The sequence below is a fragment of the Meles meles genome, chromosome 19 (assembly GCF_922984935.1).
Source record: "Meles meles chromosome 19, mMelMel3.1 paternal haplotype, whole genome shotgun sequence".
In the NCBI taxonomy this organism is placed as follows: domain Eukaryota; kingdom Metazoa; phylum Chordata; class Mammalia; order Carnivora; family Mustelidae; genus Meles; species Meles meles.
Genome location: NC_060084.1, coordinates 45,303,451 through 45,309,450, shown reverse-complemented (window position 1 = coordinate 45,309,450; position 6,000 = coordinate 45,303,451).

The window sequence follows — 6,000 nt, the reverse complement described above, 5'->3', positions numbered from 1 at the left end:
GTAAGCATGTGAATATGGCTCAGGCAGGCCGGGTCTGAGGACCCGGGTTGGGGGGTTTCTTGCAGGACCAGCCAAGAAGGCCCTTGATTTTGCACAGGATAGAAACCAAACGCGAGCCCAGAGGACTCGAGAGCAGAGTTTACTGAAGATCTAGAGAGAGGGCAGATACAGATGGGGCATCTCAGATGCTCAGGAAGGAAGAGGAGACCAGATGGTCTCTCGGGCATCTAGGAATCAGCCAGAAGTCCGAACATGACACGGGTCCAGGGGTCCTCTGCAAGTCACTCTGGCATTGACATGTCTAGTGCCAATTGTCTGGAATGTGTACATGATGGCCTTGCCTGGTCATTGTCACCAGGTCATTCCTTAGATATTATCTATTGTGCCAGAAGCCTCCAAAGATACCATTAACTCCTTGATGCTTGCAAGGGGCCCATATGTTATTTGTACCAAAAGGCATGGGGATGGGGCACCTGGGTGGTTCAGTGGGTTAAAGCCTCTGTCTTCGGCTCAGGTCATGGTCCCAGGGTCCTGGGATCAAGCCCGGTATCAGGCTCTCTGCTCAGCGGGGAGCCTGATTCCTCCTCTCTCTCTGCCTGCCTCTCTGCCCACTTGTGATCTCTCTGTCAAATAAATTAAAAAACACACACACACACACACAAAACTCTTTAAAGGGCATAGGGAGGGTGTGTGTGCAGGTCAGCAAGAACCGAAGCAGGAAAAGGGGCAAACAGCAAATTTTCATGGAATCCCGTCAGTTTCCCTATCTCAAGTAAACTTGTTTTCCTCTTGTTAATCTTTTATTACAGAGTCCAAGCCAAGGAATCAGGAGGATAAAGGGAAAATCTTTCCTTCCCTACATGTGGAAAGAGTGTCTTCTGCAGATGTGATGGGTCTTGAGATGGGGAGATTGTCCTGGATTGTCCCATGGGCCTGAAGTGGGTCCCGGCCTGAAGTTGGGGTACCCATTCAGACAGCACTGCTGTCCTAGCTTAGAGGATTTGGGGGAAAGTGCTACAGAGCACAACCCAGTTCCATGGAGATAGAAGTGTTCGCGCTCGGGACCTTCCGAGATGCCCACCCCCCTGTGTATCTCCATCTGGTTCTTCATCCGTATCCTTTATCGTCTCCTTTAAGTAACCGGGAGGTCTAAGTGTTTCGCTGAGTTCTAGGAGCTGCTCTAGCATATTAACGTACAATACAGATTATTTAATACTCGGGTTGTATTGTGGTCTAAACAGTGAAGGGGTTCAGGACAGGTCCCCCAGAATGCGGTCCCCTTTGCACCTGTGGATTATTTTGAGCTGAAGGCACTTGCAACCCTGTGAGCTCAAGAGAAACTTTGGCCCCTGCTTTAACCACACAGAAGAATCCCAATCAGGGGCCTTTCCCAGAATAATGGTTATTAACAGAGACAAATTTCAGCTGAGGGACCCATCTGTAGGGTCAGGCAAACTTCTAATTATCAAACCCATGGAGTACATTGTTTTCCTCTGAAGCGCAGACCCCTACCCCCTGATCCTTACTTCAGAAGGACACACGGACCTCATTTTGCCTGAGCTGTCTTTGGAATTTCCATGTCTATGTGGATTCCCCGTTTGTGCACCTATTAAATTTGATTTTTGTCCTGTGAGGCTCTCTCATGTCAGTTTGCTTCTTAGTCCAGCCAGAAAATGCCCTTAAAGGGGCCAGGATTTCTTGCTCCTGGACAGCAGGCTATTGTCTGGGAATTATGTTTAGTAAATATTGAGTAAATTGTATTTTGTGGAAGGATTTATTTAGTAAGTTTGGATTTACAGTAAGGCTCTGTCCCTTCAGAGAGGACTTCTCTCCTTTCTCTGTTATCTATGAAGATCTTTTTACTTCTACCACAGAAACTGTTTTTCATGGCCTGTACCTCCTGCTGTCCCCCCAAAAGACATGAGGCTTTCAAAGGCCAGGATCTTCTCCATAATCGGCAGGGCTATCCAGACCCCAAGCCCGCCACAGCCTGGGCCCTTCAGGCGATAGGCAGCGAGATGCTCCCCCACCATCGGACCTGAGTCCCCCCTTTGTGTTTTGCTTATCCTCACCGGTCGTGGTATGTGGAAGGCACGGTCAAGGTTAACGAGCATTACGGCCTAAAGAGCCTAAGGAAGACCAGGTGCGAAGGTGCGTTCTACATTCCTGCTATGAAATTCCAAACAGGATCGTTCAATAGGGCCAGAAAAACTCTCACTCGCGTTTCCCTGCACCGGCCGGGTAGGCATTGTCTTTGGGGTCTGCGTCAACCAGTAAAACCTTTACGAGAGAGACTGGAAGCAGGTGTTCACGGCAGCACAAAGGATGAAGCAATGTCATGAGCCAGAGTGTCACCAGAGTTAAGCAAATGGCATTAGAGATGAGCAGAGGCGAGAAGAGTGAGTAATAGAAGATTGTGCCCTCTCTTGCGTGATGAAGGCTATTAGATTATCCAGCAATGACACACCTGGCCTTGAAGAGCATCAAGGGACTGAACTTGGACCCTCACGGGCACAGGCTGAGCAGTAAGAAGATGCACAAATACTTCTGTGCCCATTATTCTAAGTCTTTTTTTAAAGATTTTATTTATTTATTTATTTGACAGAGATCACAAGTAGGCAGAGAGGCAGGCAGAGAGAGAGGGAGGGGAGCAGGCTCCCCACTGAGCAGAGAGCCCCACGTGGGGCTTGATCCCAGGACCCTGGGATCACAACCTGAGCCGAAGGCAGAGGCTTTAACCCACTGAGCCACCTAGGCACCCCTATTATTCTAAGTCTTGGGTGGTACCTCGCCACACCTCACTTGGGGCCGTGAATTTGGTGATCACATTTCTGCTCATTTCTGTAGACAGGGATTCCACAAACACATGTTTACCTGGGGAACCAATGCATCCTCGGTGTGGCCCTCGTGCCCCACACCCATTCTCAGGCAAATCCTGTCCGTTCCATTTCCAGAGCTATCCAGAAGCATCTACTTCTCCCTGCTCCCATGCCCGGGCCCCAGTCCAGTCTAATTGCCTCTCCTGACACTTTTATCATGGCACCATCCTGCCTCCCATGCCACCTATAGCCTCTTATTCCCACAAGCAGCAGAGACACCTGTGGACCCCTAAGTCAGGTCACATCTCCCCTGCCCAGAGCTCTCTGGGTCTTCATCTTACCAGGGGGAAAGACAAAACCCCCAAAGCCTGCCCTTATCACCTCCTGGGGGCGTTTCTCAACCACTCTCCCCTTTCCTGCCTGGACTCCAGCCATATAGGCCTTCTTATTATTCCTCAGTCCCGCCACAGGGCCTTTGCACTTGCCGTTCTCCCTTCCAGGAGTACTCCTTCCCCCAGATACTGATATGATCTAATCCCTTATCCCCTTCACATCTCAGTTCAAGGGTCAACTTCTCTGTGAGAGCCCTGCCTAAACCTCATTCCCTGTCCTTTCTATACCCCTCCTCTTTTTTTTCTTTCCCCATACTTACCACCTCCTATATTCTTCATTTATTTACATCTTTACTTATTTGCTTTCAGCTCCAAGAGGGTAAATGCTCTGCCGTTGCATTTGCTTCTGTGTTCCCCAGAACCTAGCCAGGAAAACAGTCCGTGCTCAATAAATGCTTGTAGAATTTGTGAATTAACTGTGGCATTTCCTCACCAGGTCACAGTTCATTTTAACTAGTTCTGCATGGGACAGAAGAGTATATGTCAGAGATGAAAGCTTGGTCTCTTCCTGAATTAAATGCGGGCTATTGCTTTTACTTCCGACAGAAGACAGATGACTTGCCTAACTCAGGAGAAGCAGTGCTGGGTCTGTCTGCTTCCAGATCTGGTAGAGGGAATTGGTGTTAGTGTAGACGCCATGGGTCTGGAGCGGTGGTTTTCTTGTGGTGATTCTATCTCTGGTGTATGGATGGGGAGGTCAGGGGCTGCCAGGATTACCCTGGGATGACATTTGAACTTGCCTGAGCCAACATCCTACCTGCTGTGCAGGGGCATCTGGTCAGGGCGGGTACTGGATGAAGGAGTCGGGCTCAGGTGGAGGCAGGTGCCATGAATCCGTGAACTTGGCATAGAGCCTAGAGGGATTCTGAAGCCAAGACTGGCGGGTTTCAAGTGCTAGCTTTGACAACCCAAATACTCCTGTGGGTCTTCTGCCTCCTCCAATCCCAACCCGCTTCTCCGGATCACATCTCCTTCTACACGTTTGTCACAAGGATTATACATATAGCATCGTTTTATGTAATTTTAAGTTCTATGTATGGTAGATTGTGCTTACCAGCCTCCAAGGTCATGTGTACCCCGAGGACATGCTTTTGGATTTGTCCATGAGGCAATGTGTAGAATCTTTGTTCTTTCACGTGTCCTTAGTTAACTTATACTTAACGCCCTTTAATAAAGTTTTATATACTTCTGCACAAAGCATTGTGTTTCTTTTGTTGGATTCATTTGGAGCCACTTTGAGGTTTTCATTGCCTTTGTAAATGGAATCTTAATATTTTTAAATGTAAAAAATATTTTTATTTTATTTTTTTAAGATTTTTTATTATTATTTATTTGACAGACAGAGATCACAAGTAGGCAGAGAGAGAGAGAGAGAGAGAGAGGAGAAGCAGGCTCCCCACCGAGCAGAGAGCCCCATGCTGGGCTCCATCCCAGGACCCTGAGATCATGACCTGAGCTGAAGGCAGAGGCTTTAACCCACTGAGCCACCCAGGTGCCCCTAAAAAATATTTTTAAATGTAAAAAACTCTAAAAACTCTGAAAAATATCAAATTTGCCATCTTTTTAAAAATTTTATTTTATTTGAGAAAGAGAACTTGAAAAGCGAGAGAGAGAACAGGAGCAGGGGACAGAGGGAGAAGCAGACACCCCCTGAACAGGGAGCCTGATGCGGGGCTCGATCCCAGGACCCCGAGATCATGACCTGAGCTGAAGGCAGGTGCTTAACAGACTGAGCCACCCGGGTGCCTGTGAAATTACCATCTAACCCGTTTCCAGTACACAGTTCCTTGATGCCAAGTGCATTTACATTGTTGTGCAACTAACCTCCAGAACTCTTTCCCTCTTGTAAGGCTGAAACTCTGTACCCATTAATAACTCCCCATTCCCTCCAGCCCTTGACCCCCAGCGCTCACCATTCTACTAGGTACTAGGTACCTCATTAAGAGCGGAATCCTTCAGTTTTTGTCTTTCTGTGACTGATACACATTCCGTTCTAGTAGGTACTATCAAACAATTTTCCGACATGGTAGCCTCCTGTCTCCACAGGCCATGGACAGGGTTCTAGTCCATCGCTTCACATTCCCACACTGGTTTTCCATCTTGAGTTTTTTGTGTTTTCATCATTCTAGTGGGTGTTACTGGTTTTAACTTGTTTTTCCCTGATGATTGAGGTTAGTGCAATTTGTGGGCCATCTTTTTTTAAATCTATACTTCCACTCCAGCCCCCCTCCCAACTGAATTATTTTATTTCATTTTTTTTCAGATTTTTTTTTATTTATTTGACAGAGAGCACAAGTAGGCAGAGAGGCAGGCAGAGAGATAGGGAAGCAGACTACCTGATGAGCAGAGAGCCCGATGCGGGGCTCGATCCCAGGACCCTGAGATCATGACCTGAGCTGAAGGCGGAGACTTAACCCACTGAGCCGCCCAGGTGCCCCTATTTCATTTTTGTTAAGTTTTTTTTTCAGTAATCTCTACACCCAACATGGGGCTCAAATTCACAACACCGAGACCAAGGGTCGCAAACACTATGGACTGAGTCAGCCAGGCGACCCCACTGGATTATTTAAAGCACTCCAGACACCCTAGCATTACCTCCAAAAATACTTGCAGGGTGTATCTCTAAAAGATAAGGTTTTCTTCCCCTCTCTCCCCTTTTTAGCAAAATCACAATACAGTGGGCGGCAGACAGGGCAAGGGGCGGATTCCTCGCCCTCCCCACCCCCTTCAGATCACACACACACACACACCCCCGCACCCCTGGCTTATCTGACCCTATTTTTTTCAAA